Source organism: Otolemur garnettii, unplaced genomic scaffold (genome assembly GCF_000181295.1).
Source record: "Otolemur garnettii isolate 467f Iridium unplaced genomic scaffold, OtoGar3 scaffold00037, whole genome shotgun sequence".
NCBI classification, from domain to species: Eukaryota; Metazoa; Chordata; class Mammalia; order Primates; family Galagidae; genus Otolemur; species Otolemur garnettii.
In genome coordinates, this window is record NW_003852432.1 from 1,851,170 (window position 1) to 1,869,328 (window position 18,159).

Consider the following 18,159-nt stretch of genomic DNA (forward strand, 5'->3'; position numbering starts at 1 on the left):
ATATGAGTGAATCATATCTCTCTTTTTTGCGTGGTGTCACAGTTGAAGCTCATTTCAAAGCAATTTTGTTTACCCCAAACTTCTGTTGAATGTTTGAATCCCCTTCACAATATTTCTGCTGAGGTCCCAGCCAAAGTAGGAATATTTTCAAGTGAGGGGGGACAATCAATTCTAGGACAGTTTAGTTAGAAGATTCTTTATTCTATTACATTGAAATTGGCCTTTCTATGCCTCTCATGCTCCGGGAAAAATGAGTATATAGAACACATATAATTCCTCTTGCATCTCATACCCTCATATACAAGTATATTTGAAGACTTCACTGGCGGAGTGAAATCTCCCCACTTCATGAAAACATTTCATGTAGGACCTGCTTTCATATTTTCCCTTTCAGGGTATTATCCTGGTGAATGTGTATCCATTTCTTTATATCTCTTTTAAAGTGTAATGTCTAGATAGAAACCAGAATTTCGGTGTGGCTTAAGTGTAGTAACTATGTTCCTTCCAAAACACTGGGTCTGTAAATAGCCATCAGCGTCCTCAACATTTTCTTCTACGAGTGTAGTGATAATTCCTATGAGTTGGCAACAATCTCTCACGTATCAGAACTAAAGCATTTTAGATCAGGGAAAGTGACTCTTTCCTAGGTCACATAAAAACTATTGAAGACAATATATACGTCCTTTTATCTCCATGCCTAGGGGACATATGAAGGCTAAAATAAAGCTGGTTGATATTTTTGCTCTGCTTTCGTGTTTTGCTAAATGAGAAAATGGAGCTTAGCTTCATGTCTGGTGCTGAGAAGTGACTCAACAAATTTTACTTAGCTTTTCCTTTCCCCTTGACACCTCTTTATATTTTTTCTTGGAATTTTTCTGCCTCTTACATGGATAATACGGGAACAAACAAGTACATGATGAAACATCTTCTGTAGACTCTTTTAATTCCCAGAAGACAGGAGTTCTTTTTTTTCCCTTTAGGTGAAATCCTAAGGAACAGTTAGATAAAATACAAATCTAGACATGTTTCATTCAAATATGTCCAAGTGAAATGTAGCACTTATTTCAACAATCTTTAGAAATTCGTTTTATTTACATAGGTGATTTGAGCATGATTTTTGTATCTCCACTCATATGACTGGTGCCTACTTCAAAGGAACTTCCTAAGACTAGAAAGACAAGAATGGACTAACATTAAGGGTTTCAGTGATGTCTTTTCTCACCTTATTGAACGACAGTGGCCAGTGTAACAAGTAATTAAGAAAAGAGAACAAACATTGATGGGGAAATTTTTGAATATCCTACAGCAGTTGTTCTTTAAAAAAAAATCTTCTGAGAAATGAAAGCAACTTTGTTCTCATAAATGAAACTGCCATTACCAACAGTTTGGACACACGCTGTCTTCTAGCCATAGGGTCACTAAAAACATGCTGCACTTTGTCTCACTTTTTTTCAAAGGCATTTTAGAAAAAAGTGACACTAGATTTAGGTATTTTCCCACAAAATATCAAGAAAAAAATGTCATTCTATGCCACACTGGGTAATTTAGTACTGCCTGGCATCCTATGTCTTGCCAAGAACTCTTGAAACTGTGGATTCTATGGGGCTTTCTCCGGACTAGAAGCTTCTCTGCCTGGTCTCTTTCAAGCTCCCCAATGTAACCTTTTCCTTACTCTGCATGTAACAGTCACAGCACTGAAAGTGCTTTCCAAACAGTCTGTTGGCTATTCGTGGCTGTTAATGACTTGAAAGTAGAAGAAACACTCAGCAAGCTTCCTGAATTCACATAAAGCACCTTCATAAGCTCTGATTCAGAGATTTCTAAGATACAGGAAGTACAGCTTTCATTTGAAAAAATTAGAAAGTTAAATGAAAAAAAAGTTATGTCTGTTTAAAAAGATTTAAAAAGTAATCATCTTGTAGGTAAGGGTACCATATTTGAAATTATTTAAACTATCAGAGGAATATCATACTCGCAAACACCACTAACATCTATTAGTAGAATGTTTTGTTGTAGGTAGGTTATGGTCTGGTACACAGAGTTTTTCTCTTCAACTGGAATTAAGGCCAAGGTACAGGGATGAATTTTAACTTTTGACTCAGATTCCGTAAGTCAAAAGGGAACATTTTTTTCCTGATACGTTATCATTAGAAATATAATCTCACTTTTCCAGAGAAGATTTAGGAGTCAGTAGCTCTGATGAAGATGCTAATGAAGTTAGAATTATAGGTCTTTTATAGACATATAAAAGAGCTAGGTTTATTCTATTCTATAGCCTTGTTCTCAGCCGTTTTTTTTTTTTTAAGTTGGGCTTTTCATTTATTTATTTTTGAACTCAAGATTCTTTTTTTTTTTTTTTTTATTGTCTAGGATTCATTGAAGGTGCAAAGAATTAGGTTACACTGATTGCAGTTGTTAGATAAAGTCTCTCTTATAATTGTGTCCTGCCCCCAAGGGGTGTGCCATACATGTTGACCTCCCACTCCCCTCCCTGCTCCCTCATTCCCGCACCCTCCACCATGCATTAGGTCAATTACTACCTTCATATTAGAATTGAGTACATTGGATTCTTGCTTCTCCATTCCTGTGATGCTAAGAAGAATGTATACCACCTCCATCTAGGTTAATATAAAAGATGTAAAGTCTCAATCTTTTTCAATGGCTAAATAGTATTCTGCAGTTAAATATACCACAGCTTTTTAATCAATTCGGGGTTGGTGGGCATTTAGATTGTTTCCACAATTTGGTGATTGTAAATTAAGCTGCAATAACCAGTCTAGTGCAAATGTCCTTATGACAAAAAGATTATTTTTCTTCCGGGTAGATGCCTGGGATTGCAGGATCGAATAGGAGGTCTAATTTGAGTTCTTTGAGGATTCTCCGTATTTTCTTCTAAAAAGGTGCATTATTATTTTTAAAGATTTAAAAAATTTTTTTGCAGTTTTTTTTGGCCAGGGCTGAGTTTGAACCCACCACCCCTGGTATATGGGGCTGGCGCCCCACTCCTTGAGCCACAGGCGCCACCCAAGTTTGCATTATTTTGCAGTCCTACTAGCAGTGTAAAAGTGTTCCCTTCTCTCCACATCCATGCCAGCATCTGCAGCTTTGAGACCTTGTAATGTGGGCCATTCTCACTGGGGTTAGGTGCTATCTCAGGGTACTTTTGATTCACATTTCTCTGATGATTAGGGATGATGAACATTTTTTCATATGTCTTGTTCTCAGTCTTGAAAATAAGTTTCCTTGGCCAGGAGCAGTTGGGATAGTCAATGAAAAACTCAAAATGCCATTTGATGATATGATATCAAATACAAAGCTCTTCAATGAATACCTATTCAAATTGACTCACATAGCATGTATAACATATGATTAGGATGAATTACCGTGCTAACATGTGATAATAATCTATCAGTTAGGTGTCTTTATGAAATAGTTCTTGGTGATATTATAATATTTACTTGGAAACAAACTCAAATTATTATTCATTACCTATTATTTTCTCTTCCCTAATTCCAGTTAAGTTGAAAAACTCATTCTGTAAACACTTTCTGTCCTTTGTTCTAAATGCAGCTGTTGCCTACTTGATTTGTTAGATATCATATAAGTTCCACGGCTTCAATCATCTTGTGCCAGTCTTATGTGATCATTATGAAAATAATTGACCTTTTATGTCTCCGTTGTTAGTCTTAGAGCTCCTCAATAATTAGACTGAAACTTCTGAACATAAGAACTTCCTATCTTATTCATGGACTATTCCTAGGACCCAGCATATAGGCATTAAACAAATTTTTGTTGACTATAATTCTCAGTTTGGTATAATGTTTGGAATATAATAGATACTCAGTAAATATTATTTGAATGAGTTTGCTGATAGCAAATTAGCACCCAGGGTAATTATTCATTACATAAACTTTTTCTGGACTTCACATTATACAAGAATATGCCATAAAGCAGTTTAGAGTTACATAATTGATTAGTTTCTAACTATATAAAAGATTTGATTACTCTCTTTTTTACTCTTTTATTTTTTACTTTGTAACTGATAACTTCTAAAAACATAAGTAGAATTATCAAGAATTTTATTTAAAAGGAATTTTTATAATAAAATCATTATAACCTCTTCCCAAGTGATTTACTAACAACAAAAGTAAAAAGAGCAACTAGAAGGTTGAAAACTAATCCCTTAACCTAGAGATCAAGATTAACATAAGACATCACATGCCTCTGGATGTAATACCCTGTGAAGGACACCAGTATTTCATAAGTTGTTAATATTTCTTCCTTAGCCCAATAGAAAAGGAAAGTTACTCACTCAAGTCCCATGACTTCTAATGATTGCCTATCTTGTGCCGGGTACTATGCTAGATGATGGCAAAACACAGGTGAATACTTTTCTTGAGGAAATTCAGTCTAATGGAAGCTCAGACAACTTAATCAGAAAGATGTGCTTACAGGAGCAGGAGGATAGAGCATTTAGTTCTCTGTAGGAGCTAGTTTCACAGATGTCACAGAAGTGACATCTAAGGTGGGTCTTGAAGGATGAAGTGAGAGCTTTCCAGGTGGAGAGGAAGTATAATTCCAGGCCTAAGGAGTAGCATATGGAAAAGAACAAAGCCATGAAGTGCTCAATAACTATTACATATTTCTAATCTTATGCCAGACGTAGTTCAGAGGCATTCAAACCTATTTTAGCCCCTTTAACAAATTGAAATTGAGAAATATTACACACAATAATGGTAGTGCATATGTAAAACATAACTATCAACTTACTGAATTATTATAAAGCAAATGTACATGTAACGATCACTGAAGTCTGATTCTACAGTGTCCAGCAACCCCCCAAGTCAGCACCCCTCTATCCAATACCATTTCCTAACTATCTCCTTCCCCCAAAGGTAACCAATACCTTCCTATGTTAACGGTTGCCTTAGAGTTTATAGTATACATATTTATCTTATCATAGTTTTCTTTTCAATGCTATACCATTTCACATGCAGTGTAAGACACTATTCTGATTTATTCATGTCTTTACTATTTAGAAATGCATTTCTAAACACTATATAGTTAAAAAAAATTAACAGATGCAAAACATACATAATTAGCACAATCACACATGACAGCTCAATGATTTACCATAACAGAAACATAAAACCATCACATGGCTAGTGAAGTAGAACATCACCAACTGCCCAGAATAATAGTAGAGTAATCTAATAGTCAAGTGTTTTTTTTTTTTCCAATCAATTACTACCACTTCATTCCTCTCTACAGCTGACCACTGATTAGTGTTCTGGGATCATGTAATCTCTATATATTTTGTATCTGATTTCTTTCATTCCACTTTTTTTGTTTAGATTTACTCATTGTTGCATGTAGTCATAATTCTTTCACTTCCATTGACAGTCTTCCATTATAAAACCTTAGCACAATTTATTTACCCATTCTGTTGATGGGCATTTGAATTGTTACTAGGTTTTGGATGTCATGAATAAAGATGCCATGAAGGTTCTTTGTTTTTGTTGTTGTTGTTACGTGGAGCCATTTTTCTTTATTTCCAATTAATATGAGGGTACAGATTTTTAGGTTACATTGTTCTCACTTCCAAAGTAAAGTTCAAGTTGTAGTTAAGCCTTTTACCCAAGGGGCATGCTGAACACTCTCACATTGTGTACATAAGGTGCCCTCCCTCCTCCTGCCAATCACCCTCTTCTCTCCTCCTCCCTCTTCTCACTTCCCCCTTGCTGGACTTTATTTGTATTTTATCATTCATGTGGTGTGTAATTGTTTATGTACTGGTTTCATATTAGTATTGAGTACATTGAATATATTTTTTTTCCATTCTTAAGAAACCTTACTAAGAAGAATGTGTTTCAACTCCATCCAGGTAAACATAAATGATGTAAAGTCTCCATCTTTTCTTATGGCTAAAAAGTACTTTGTGGTATACATATGCCACAGTTGTTATCCATTTATGAGTTGATGGGCCTTTGGGTTGCTTCCACCACATGGCGATTATGAATTGAGTTGCTATGAACATTTTTTGTGGTAAAATAATTTTTTTTTTTTGTTGCAGTTTTTGCCAGGGCTGGGCTTGAACCCACCACCCCTAGCATACAGGGCCAGCACCCTACTCCTTGAGCCACAGGCGCCACCTGTGGTAAAATAATTTTTGTTCTTCTGGGTAGATACCTAGTAATGGAATTTTGGGATTAAACAAAAGGTTGACTTTTAATTCTTAAGTAATTCTCCATACTTTTTTCCATAAGGGCTGTATTAGTTTGCAGTCACACAAGCAGGTAGAAGTGTTCCCTTCTCTTCATATCCATGTCAGCATCTACAGATTGGGACTTTGTGATGTGGACTAATCTTACTGGAGTTAAGTGACATCTCATAGTGATTTTGGCTTGCATTTCTATGATGATTAAAGATGATGAGTATTTTTTCATGTGTTTTTTGGCCATTTGTCTGTCATCTTCAGAGAAGTTTCTGTTCAAGTATTTTGCCCACTTATAAATGGGGTTGTTTTAGCTTCAAAGAAGATGAAATACCTTGGAATGTATCTAATAAAGAACATGAAAGATCTCTATAAATAGAACTGTGAAACCCTGAGAAAAGAAATAGCAGAAGATGTTAACAAATGGAAGGACATACCATGCTCATGGCTGGGAAGAATCAACATTGTTAAAATGTCCATACTACCCAAAGCAAGCTACAGATTTAATTTAATCCCCATTAAAGCACCAATGTTATACTTTGAAGAACTTCAAAAAATAGTACTTTGTTTCATATGTAACCAGAAAAAACCTGAAATAGCCAATACAATTCTTAGAAATAAAAACAAATCTGGAGGCATCACATTATACTAAAAGTCTATAGGCATCAAAACAGCATGGTATTGGCACAAAAATAGAGATTTAGATAGAACAAAGAATTTAGAGATGAATCCAGCCACACATCACCATTTGATCTTTGATAAACCAAACAAAAGCATGCACTGGGGAAAAGAATCCCTATTTAATAAATGATGCTGGGAGAACTGGTTAGCCACGGATAGAAAACTGAAATTGGACCTAAACCTCTCACCATTGACAAAAATTGATTCTTGCTGGATAAAAGATTTAAATTTAAGACAAGAAACAATAAAAATTCTAGAAGAGAGCGTGGGTAAAACATTTGAAAATATTGACCTGGGAAAAGATTTTACGAGGAAGACCCCCTGGCAATTGCAGCAACACCAAAAATAAATAAATAGGATTAAGTCAAGCCAAAAAGCTTCTGCATAGCTAAGCGTACCACAACCAAACAGACACCCTTTGGAATGGGAAGTTTTTGCCTATTATAAATCTGACGAAGGCCTGATAACTAGAATCTACAGAGAACTCAAGTTAACCATGGAGGTTCTCATATATGTGTTTTAGGGTTTATGTGCATTCATTTCTGGTATGATATGCCCTAGGAGTAAAAATACAAGCTCAAAGATAGGGGTATCTTCAAATTTAGTTAGATAATGTCAGAATAATTTTTCAAAATGATCATTTCGATGTACACTCTTATTAGCAATTTAAGAGTGTTCCCATTGCTCCATGTCCTTGCAGTGGGAATTCCAAATATGCACTTGGAGTTGTCATTTTAATTTTAGCCATTCTGGCAGGTATGTAATGGTATCACATTGTGTCTTTAATTTGCATTTCTTTATTAATAAGATTGAACACAATTTTTGTATTTTTTAATTTATAGAAAATTTTAAACATATGTAAACAGAATAGTGTAAAACGTCATTTTATACTTATCACACAGCTTCACCTATTATCAATATTCTTCTATACCTGTATATCTATATATTCACCCTCATTCTATTACTTTTTACACTTTTTTTTTTTTCTGTGCAACTTTTGGCCAGGGCTGGGTTTGAACCTGCCGCCTCTGGCATATGGGGCCTACTCCTTTGAGCCACAGGCATCACCCTACTTTTACACTTTTTAAAGCTAAATTTGCATACATTGAAAAATGTTAGTAGTACAATTTTAACATACTGATAGACCCATGTAACCCACACCTCTATCATCTCCTCTAAGAGTCTCTTGCATTTTATACGCCCTCTCTACACAGCTTAATTAATTTTTGTGCTGTCAATTTCCCCACAGCCTAAGAAATTCAGGGTTTCGAGTATAAAGTGTGTGAGTTGTGGGAGGGGCTGGTACAATATTAAGTCTGTTTTGCATACTGTGTTCTAGGTCCTGCTGGGTGCTTTCCTCATTAACTGACTGCTCACAACTCTGAAAAATGTGTACAGTGGAGGAAATAGAGGGTCAGGAAAGGTTCTCACTCAGACGTATTTCTGACTTCAAAACATGCTCACTTTACTAATATTTCCTGTTAAGAGTTGGCAGTCAGTTTTGAAATGGGGAGCAACATCAGAGTTGTTAGGACTATAATTCTGTTGATAGTGTGGAATATTGGCGTGAAGGAGAGATTGGTGGTAGTGAGACTCCAGAAGTGGCTATTGCAATGATTCAGAGATCAAGTTTGAGATTAGAAGATTGATGGTGCATACAGATAGAAGAAATTATTTCCTAGACCTTTCTGAGGTGTAATTAGTAGCTTATGGTTCTGGATTAGATACTGGGAGAGAAAGGGGAGAAACCTTTGACACAGGTAATTTTCATTACTTTCCATCTTTGCATATGCTTCTCTCTCTGACTTCAAAGCTTCTACCTTCAACGTCTTAGTGGATAGACACACTCGTATGAAACTTTGTAAGAGGAAGAACAGGTTAGGTAAGAAGATAAATTTAGTTTTGGTCCTGCCCATTTTGAGATGCCCTGAGAAATTCGGATGGTCTGTCCTAAGGGCAGTTAGAAAAATAAGTTATAGGCTCAACATACAAGGCTAAGCTGGAGGTAAAATTTTAGGAATAATCAGAATATATGTAACCTGAAACATAATTCTGGACTCTGAGAGATCTAGGTTTAAATCCTAGCTCTTATACTGTCTCCTTATTGATAAAATTGGGATGGTATTTAACCCAGGATCTTTGCAAGGATTCTGTGCAAAAATATATAGTATGTAGCATGGTTGTTTTAGAACAGAGAATGACAAAGTTATTAGTTATTATTATCAGATTTCAATACAGACTAGCTTGTTAAAAAAATTCCAAAACCATTGTTTTTTTTTTCCATGAACTTCACTTACTTGATATATGAAATACATTTTAATGAAAGGCCTGTAAGGTATAGGTTGGTGCCCACAAAACAGCGTGATGCTTTCATCACCAGATCATTTGGCCTTTAGTCCCAGGAATGGTGGAAGATACAAGCCCATGTCAGAGACCCCTTGCTGCAGGAAGCTTATCTCCAGGGCAGCAAACCAGTTATATTCTACTGACTACCCTCCTTAAAACAAGCATTTTAGGGAAAGCATTATCTTTCTTCATCTTATGTTATTTGTACAATATTAAGTGGTAAGCCCTATATAATTGACAATAGATCAATAGTTTCATATTTCTATTTCTAAATCAATTTATTCATGACCCTTTCTAAACTCTTAGCCCCTATCTTTGTCCTTAATTTTTGTATATAATTTTTGATTTAATCATGTGTTGTAAAATGCTACAATGCAATCAATGTTAGCAAAATATGGACCAGAGTATATAGGTCCTATACCAACTATAATTATTTCTACTTGATTTTAGGTTCTTACGTACTATTTAGTGGAATCTATGTAAAAAAGATGGAAGACTAAGAATGGGTCTTAAAGAAAGCTACAACATGATGAGAAAAATAAGTCCAATGAGAAAAATTATGGAATCACCAAAGTTTAATTATAGGAGGTCACCAAACTGACTCAACTAGTTACAAAATAGATTTGACTTATTTTGCTGTTCTTAAAGACATCACCAAGCATGAAAAAAAATCAACAGCTTTAAGGAACTAATATTATTCCTGAAATAATTATATACATTGTGATAGATTGCATGCAAAAATCACACTGATCTTCGCATTCCTGTGTGCCCCTTTGCCCTGGGATTTCTCTGTTCTTCCCATTAAAAGGAGAGTTTTAATCCACATTTCCTGAATTTATGCCAGCCTTTGGATTTGATTTGACCAACAGAATGTGGTGGAAGTGATATCAAATAACTTCTGAGCTTAGGACCTCAAGAGGTCTTAGCTTCTACTTTTTACTGTAGAAGTTTCTATTGTATCCATCCTCCTGGAGGATGACAGGCTACAGAAGAGGGGTACAACCAACAGGCAACACCAAGTTCCAGACATATAAATGCCTCCAGTCAAGCCAACAGCTGGCTATAGAAGCTGCATAAATGATCCCAGACAAGGCTAGCCTAAATTACGGATCTATAGAAATGAGAGCAGTAACAATGGCTTTAAGCTACTAATTCTGGGTGGTTGTTATATAGTAGTAATATTCTTTGTATGTGTAGATATATATATACACACATAGGGTGCCAAAAATGTATACATATTTTAAGAAAGGAAAAAGCTGCATTAAAATGGTAATACTCAACATATATTGATAATAAAAGATGAATACAAGTCACATTTGATTTCTGCAATTACAAGAGGTGCTCAAAATGGTTACCATCCAGATACTTCTGATTACAGTGAACTACTGCTTGAGTGAGCAATGTTGATCAAACTATCCACTTGTATTGCTACACATGACATTTAAATTTCTTCCTGAAGTACCACCAGCATAGCTGGTTTTCTGTATTACACCATATCGTTTTAGGGCCAGCTCCACAGGTAAAAGTCAAGGAGTTTAAGTCAGGAGAACATAGGGAACTCAATCTCACCTCTTTGTCCTTTCCATTGTGCTGGCAAATTCTCATCGAGGTAAGCTCTCCTATCTATTTCCATGTAAATAGTAATCACGTGTTGAAAACTTTCCATTTTGCTGTTTTAAGAATGCATCACGTGGTTCTTTTGCTAACTCCTGTCTCATGTGCACATTGTTGGGTAGACTTCTGTGGCAAGAGCATAAATTGTTCCAACATCATAGCAGAAGAAGCAAGACTTGTTGCCGTTCAAGGCCTCCCAGATCTTCCCTTGTATACATCACACACAGTACAATGCATCTAAAATTTATTATGAATGTGTTCAATTGTTAGGTGTGTTGGAGTTTCTGTTGCATACTCACACCTTGTATTTCCATAATGTTCTTGAATTTCAATGTCATTTGAAAATGGTCTTGCACTCCTCTACCAATATGCTTCCACCATTTTCTATGACTGTCCTGCTTGTCTCATGGTGACACAAGGATTTAGATGATTAATGCCATCGTTTGAGCAAACATCATACTATACAGTGCTACTGCAATTCAATTTCTAAAAGTAATACATAGATAACATTGCTTAAAATGTGTATACATATTTTTGGCACCACTGGTGTGTGTGTGATAAATGTTCTTACATTCTGGGTTTCTAGGCTTCTAGGATCAAAAAGTAATGCTTTAATGTGTTGCCTAGCATGCTGCAATGAACGATGAAAGAAATGTTGAGATTATTTTTCTGGGATGGTTTGCTGGCATAGTTTTTAGATGTAGGGCAATAATTCTAGGTGATGTTCAATGTCTTTACACTTGAGCTTAGCCAAAAGGCCAAGAAGCGATGTTCAATGTCTTTATAGCAATGGTACCAATGCCAACTTTGTATCCAGTGAGCATTAGTGGGGGATAAGTTACTTACCCCAGAATAAATAGTACTATAATTTTGTGAAAAACCTGTATATTTTACATGTCATTGTACAAGTAACTAACAAACTTTAATCATATTCCCTGCATGTTATTTTCATTATATTTTCTTCCTTTGATGTGTGGTTGGGATACATGTATTTACTGCATTTGCTGTGTGCCTTCATATAGTTCCATTCTCTCCCAAGGGGACAAAGGTAGCAGTGACCTTTTTGGTAAGCTTTTCACTGCTTGTCTCTTCACTCTTCCTTTTAGTTTGGTGTGAATCGTTGCTCTTGTCACTGCTCCTTGTCCTTGACTGTCCTCTTGTTCCAAAATATCATTGCTATTGTATATTTTTTGTGGAAACTGTTTACATTTTGGGCATACATTCTTATGTGTTCTTCACAGAGCTGTCAGGACAAATCTTTCAAAAAGTATTTTCTTTTTATTTCTTATAGCATAACTGTGTACATTAATGCAATCATGGGGTACAGTGTGCTGTTTTCATATACATAGCATAACTGTGTATATTAATGCAATCATGGGGTACAGTGTGCTGTTTTCATATACATTTTGAAATACTCTCATCAAACTGGTTAACATAACCTTCATGTCATTTTCTTAGTTATTGAGTTAAAACATTCACACTCTGCTTTTAGAAAGATTCACTTGTATCCTTGTAAGATAAACCATAGAGGTGACCCCGCCATCAAAAAGTATTTTCTTTCTGATTGTTTCTTTGATGGAAGTTGTAACCAGTGGCTATTTGTTTCCCAAAAAACCACATATAAATTGTATGCTGCAATGTCAATGAGATTGAAGACAATTGGCAAGGGCCAACACCGAGTTCCTCAGTGACAGGAATCTTCTCATGCATTTATCGAGTTCATCAACACCTACTTTAGTAACATTATAAAAGTGGATTACATCAGGCTTGTTATCTGTCACTTTCATAACTTCATGGTGTATGGAAAGTACTGTAAAAACCTTTCTTGTCTTTGGAACCTAATTTACTAATGTCACAGCGGAAGAGAAGGCAGATCTTATTGTCCCACACAGAGATTTTTCATAGAGATTTTTCAATGTTGGCCTAAGTTCTAGAGGCAAATCCTGTTTATCACCATGAACAATACCAACTGGAGTTATATTCTTTTGAAACACACTGAAAGCTAAGGAGATGGAGGTAAATTTTCTGTCCACGGTAATATTTCTTCTGGACTAATCCAAATGACAATCCTGAACCACTCTTTTTATAATCTCTGAACCACTACTACAATTTCTTAGAAGATTCTCTGATTTCTCTGTATATGGCAAAACAGTAGTTTATAGAAGAATCATACAAACTTCCCAGGTTTAGTTGGTATGTAAAGACTGAATGGACAACATCCGTGGAAAGACACCAATTTCTCATCAACAGTGTTAGACTTGTGAGGCTTATAGGAAAGTGAGAGATTATTTATAACCATATTCCAAAGCTCTTGAACTAGAGCAAACTTAGCATACTATCTGTGAGCTTCACATGTTGCAGCATCATCAAAATGTACGCATTTTAGTGGGAGTCACATTTCTGTAGCTTAGTTAACTGGAAAATTCTCACTGAAAAGATCTCAGATATTGTCTTTATTTTCCCAGTACACACTACAATTTGGAATTCCAATAGGTTCTAATATTTCTTTGTTTAATGAAATTGCCAGAATTTTGGATGAATACATCCTTACATAACTCTTTGACTAGATATAATTTTGGGTTTGTGAACTTGAAAATTACATGCCCAGTTTCATTATCAACGAAAGGTTGGAAATCATCCAATGGAGTTTTGAATGCTGTTCTTGATTGTACTCCTGGTTGAGTCCTCATAATATTAGCTGATTGTCATTTCCCTAATCCTTCATTGGTCGTGAGTTCCATGTCATTCCCAATGGTGCCATCATCTGAGCTGAAGGTTCTCTATTTTTATAACTGGGCATGCTCTTCTTCTCTTGGGCTCCATCCATATTTTATGTTTATTCTTCTCTATCACCTTCTTCTTATTCACTCTTTTCCTCAGAATAAAAATTTCACATTCTACCTCTGTTAATTCTTCTTGTTCATTATCTGAACTATTGAAAATGCCCTCATCATTTCCTTCAAAATCTGACACTATCAGTTCTTTCTGTATCTCAACTACCAAGAAATTATGTTGCTTCTTTGCCAACTTTGTGGCTGTATCATGAGAAAAAAATAATTTTTGACATAAGTGAATTTACAGAATTTTATTTTATCTTTTCAGTCATATATACCTTTATTTTCATCAAACACAAAAACACTGCTTACTAACTTGACTATGCAAAAAAACACTTAGAAAAAAACAGAACACCAGGTTTTCCTGGAGAAGAGACCACATCTCCTCTCTCCTGATCCAAAAGTGCTGACATGTGAAAGTGTCCCAGATAGATGGGTGAGGGCCTATAACAAAAATTACAAATGGAGAAACCACAACTACCCACATAAATACAACAACAAAACCATGGTGGGGTCAGTCCCTGACTACTTGGTATGCAACTGAACTCTAGAAGCCTGTGAAAATTCCATTCTTGTGATTTAGCAACTCCATGTTCCACTTCATGCACTTAAACACAGCATTTTAATGTGTAATACCTTTTACAACTGGCAGGATCTACTGGCTTAGCTTTCCCTACAATGTGACGCAAAACAGCCATGGTATAGTGAAGGTAACATAGTTTAGGCAGTATAGTATAATGGCTACGTGCTTGAGTTCCAGAGCCAAATTCCTTTGGTTCAAATGCTAGCTGTAATCTTGCTAAGTTATCTGACCTGTTTGCCTCAGTTTCCCCACCTATAGAATGGAAGGATAGCAAAACCTCTATGGATTTTTTTTATAGGATTGAATGAGTTAATACTTTAGCTTAAAACATACTACTCAATACATGTCAAATATTAGTACTGTTATTGTAGTAGGGAGAAACTGGACCCAGTTCTACTGACTGATGTAGGGCTTGTCAATCTGAGTCTTTTTTTTCTCCATCTATAACATGTTTACTAGATAACATGTTTTATTTTCATCTTTAAAATGCTTTACTCAGTGTTTAGTATTTGTTTTACTCACATGCACACTTCTGTCTTATCTCTCATTCTATATTGTGTAAACATATTGTTAGCAAGGAATTCCAAGGACTCATTAGTAGTGACTACTTCAAACTTGAGTATAAACAAGAATGAATTTACTCACAAAAGTTGAAATATTTTTTCTCACCTTGGGTCAGCAAATGACTCTCATATATCAGAAAGAAGCAAAAATTTTCAGGTTTATGGAAACTTAGACCTGGATATTTAATGTTAGCCCATGGTAACTTTGTATATAATCTTATTATATACAAATATATCTTCTGGAAATGAAGTATTTCACTTCAAATTTTACTACTTAAAGATCTACAATGTTGCTTCTACGTTTTGTCTTTTTTCACTGTATTTTTGAGTGACATTCATAATGCATATTTAATTTTCTATCTTATTTTTGTGAATTATTATTCTATACTGTAGGAGACCCCAACATCTGAGCAAGATGATCTGCAGCTGAGGCGTGGACCTCGGGCCATTCCTCCACAGGAGTTCCTTGTGGGAGGAGCCCCGTGCCCTCAGCAAGTAGTCATTGTTAACTTCTCCCCTCACCTGTGTTGTTCTGGCTCAATAAAAGGCTGGTACCGAGGTTGCTCAGGGCTACCTGGAAAGTAAGGGCTAGCCCGCCTTCCACAAGCTTGTACTTCTAATCTGCTTCTCGCCTGGTTCCTTCCTGCGCTAACCCAGACCAGGGCCACAGGAGCCCGGGTCGTGACACTATACCATTTTCACATTATTTACAGCCTTCTTATTGACTTCTAACATTAATTTTCCTTCTTTTTTGTTTCAGGTTAATGTGAGGGCACAACCAGGTCACAATATTTGAATTTTGAGTTTTTCTTGTAGTTGTATACTGCACCCAGAAGGTGTGCCATACACCCCTACATTGCGCCCATTAAATGGGAGGACACCAGTGGTCCCCCCACTCTCTTCTTCCCCTTTCCCCCAAATTGAATAGGATTAAGTTTTTCTCCTGTGTGGATGTGTATTACATCATCTACTGGCCTCATAATAAAATTGAGTTTAGTTTTCCTTTTTTTTGTCTCACTGTGCCGCCTTCAGTAGGGGGCTGTGGCTTTACAGCTCACAGCAACCTCAAACTCTTGGGCTCAAGCCATTCTCTTGCCTCAGCCTCCCAAGTAGCTGGTACTACAGGCGCCTGCCACAACGCCTGGCTATTTTTTTTGTTGTTGTTGCAGTTGTTATTGTTGGTTAGCTGTCCGGGGCCTGGTTCAAACCCCCAACTTCGGTGTATGTGGGTGGTGCCATAACCACTGTGCTATGGGCGCCGAGCCTAGTTTTCCTTATTGAAGATTCTTGTGCTTAACTTAGAAATTTTGCAAGGTATACAAAAGCATAAAGAAAAGTTATGTGTAATTCCACTGTTACAGCTCATCATTAATATCTCATATTTCAAAAATACTTGAAGTTTTGCTGCTTAAGCATATTCCATATAACTAAACACAACACAAACCGTAATTTTTATTGGCTGCATAAAACACCGTTATATTAAGGAATCATAATTTATTTTACACCGATTTCATTATATTTTAGTTTGATGTTGGGTGATCCTTCTTGACGATGGGACATATAAATACAATCATGCATGTTACTTATGCACTTATGTAACTCGGTGTGTGTAGATCATTTTTCTATCCCTTTCTTGTCACCACCCTGCATCAACCTGCTGCAATTCCCCAAGACCTATGCAAATGCTCCATTCAACGTTTTTTACAGCTACAAATTTATCGGATTTCATTCACTAGTTTTCTCTTCCAACACACGCGGAGACTCTACCAAACTTTATTTTTTCAGTTGGCAGATTTAGACAACTTCGAAGATTTTCGGTGGATCTTGGGAGAAGGAGATAAGGTGAACCTTTTCCTGCCGCCCCCCACTCTTAACATCTGACTAACAGGACAGATGTTGGACGTTTCCAAGAGCAAGAATTCAGTTTCGGGAGTTGGGGAGAAGGGGCCCGGGTTTGCTACACTTGACAGCCGACTGCGATCATCGGGGATTTTCCAAGCAGGACCAGAAAGCCGAAGAGGAGGGAAAGTGCGAACAGACCACGTGACCCAACTTCACTTTCACGTCTCCAGAACTGAGCGCTGCAGAGATCAACACCGACCTGCTACCAATAGATTTTCTTCCCAAAGCCTTGATAAAGGCTTCCCAAGTTCTGGGAGGCACATTTAGAAAGTATTGGTTGGAAAAACAAAAGTTCGAGTTTTACCACTTGTAAACGCTCTGCCAGCCTTTGCGGAATCACCACTACATCCATCTGCCAACCTCTCCCTACACTTGTCTCCAGTGCTTTTCCAACCCTCCCAGAGTTTCCATTCCACTGAGAGGACAGCGAGAGCAACAGTTTACGGGCTGAGCAGCCCGTCTCTCTGGCGCGGGCGGCGCACCGCGGGCCTCACACCTCTTGGCGAGCGCGGCCCGAACCCCCGCCGCCCAGCCGGGTTCCCTCTCCCCGCCCGGCCGCCGCGCGCTGCCTCCCCACCCGCGGGGGCGCCGGCCGGGCGCATGCGCGCGGCACTCTCGGGCGTGCCGGCCACACTCCCCCCACCCACTCTGTGAGCTTGTCACTTCCTGCCCTCGCCCCATCTCCGTCCGGGGTCAGTCAGTCGCTCCCTGTCGCTGCCGGAGAGTCTCTGCTTTCCCCTTCTTACCCGCTTCGCGGCGGTAGCTCGGGCTCTCCGGGAAAAGGGAGACAGAGAAAGAGAGGGACTGACTTTAATAAAGTTTCCCGAAACAGCAACTACTACCAAAAAGGCCCACGGTGGGGGGAAGCCCCATTCTTCCCCGCCCCTCTCCAAAAGCCTGAGAGATCGTTGCAGGTGGAGCGGCGTTGGGGGGAGCCCGGCTGCGGCGCCAGCCGTTGCCCTGGCCAGGGGCGCCTCAGGACCAGCCCGCTCCGGTTCCGGCTCCTGTGGTGGCGGCCGCGGCTACTGCCTGGCGGTTCCTCCTGTCAACTGCCTGCGCCCGCGCGCCGCCCGCCCGCCCAGCTCCACAGCGCGGAGGGACGCCGTGAGCCGCCGCCGCCGCCGCCGTCGCCTGGGTCCGCGGAGGGACGTGGTGAGCTGTGGCGCTTCCGCGTCAGCGCCAGTGGGGACTCTTTGGGAGCGCGTCGGGCCCGAACCCGGTTCCCTTCGCTGGGTCGGCGGAGGCTGCGCCCGGTGGGGCCCCCAGCCGCCTCCCACGCCAGGCTGTCCCCGCGGCCGCCGGGCCGGCCTTCCTTCCTTCCGCCCGCCCGCCCTAGGAGTTAAGTAAGTTGGGCGCACTTGGTTGTGGGGACCGGGGACCCGCCAGGGAGACCCCAACGCACGTGCGTGGCCGAGGGCGCGG

The 18,159-nt window shown here is 38.4% G+C and overlaps 1 protein-coding gene across 2 annotated transcripts in view; it reads left to right on the forward strand.

The window, feature by feature from the left end:
* Positions 1 to 17,416: 17,416 nt before the first annotated feature.
* Positions 17,417 to 18,159, forward strand: part of ZNF800 (zinc finger protein 800) — a 50,443-nt gene continuing 49,700 nt past the window's right edge. Inside the window, exon 1 of one of the 2 annotated variants that reach the window (XM_003789769.2) lies at positions 17,417 to 18,080. The gene's annotated coding sequence lies outside the window, so the exon portion shown is untranslated. The remainder of the gene's footprint in view (positions 18,081 to 18,159) is intronic. The other variant, XM_023513213.1, reaches the window with a different exon arrangement.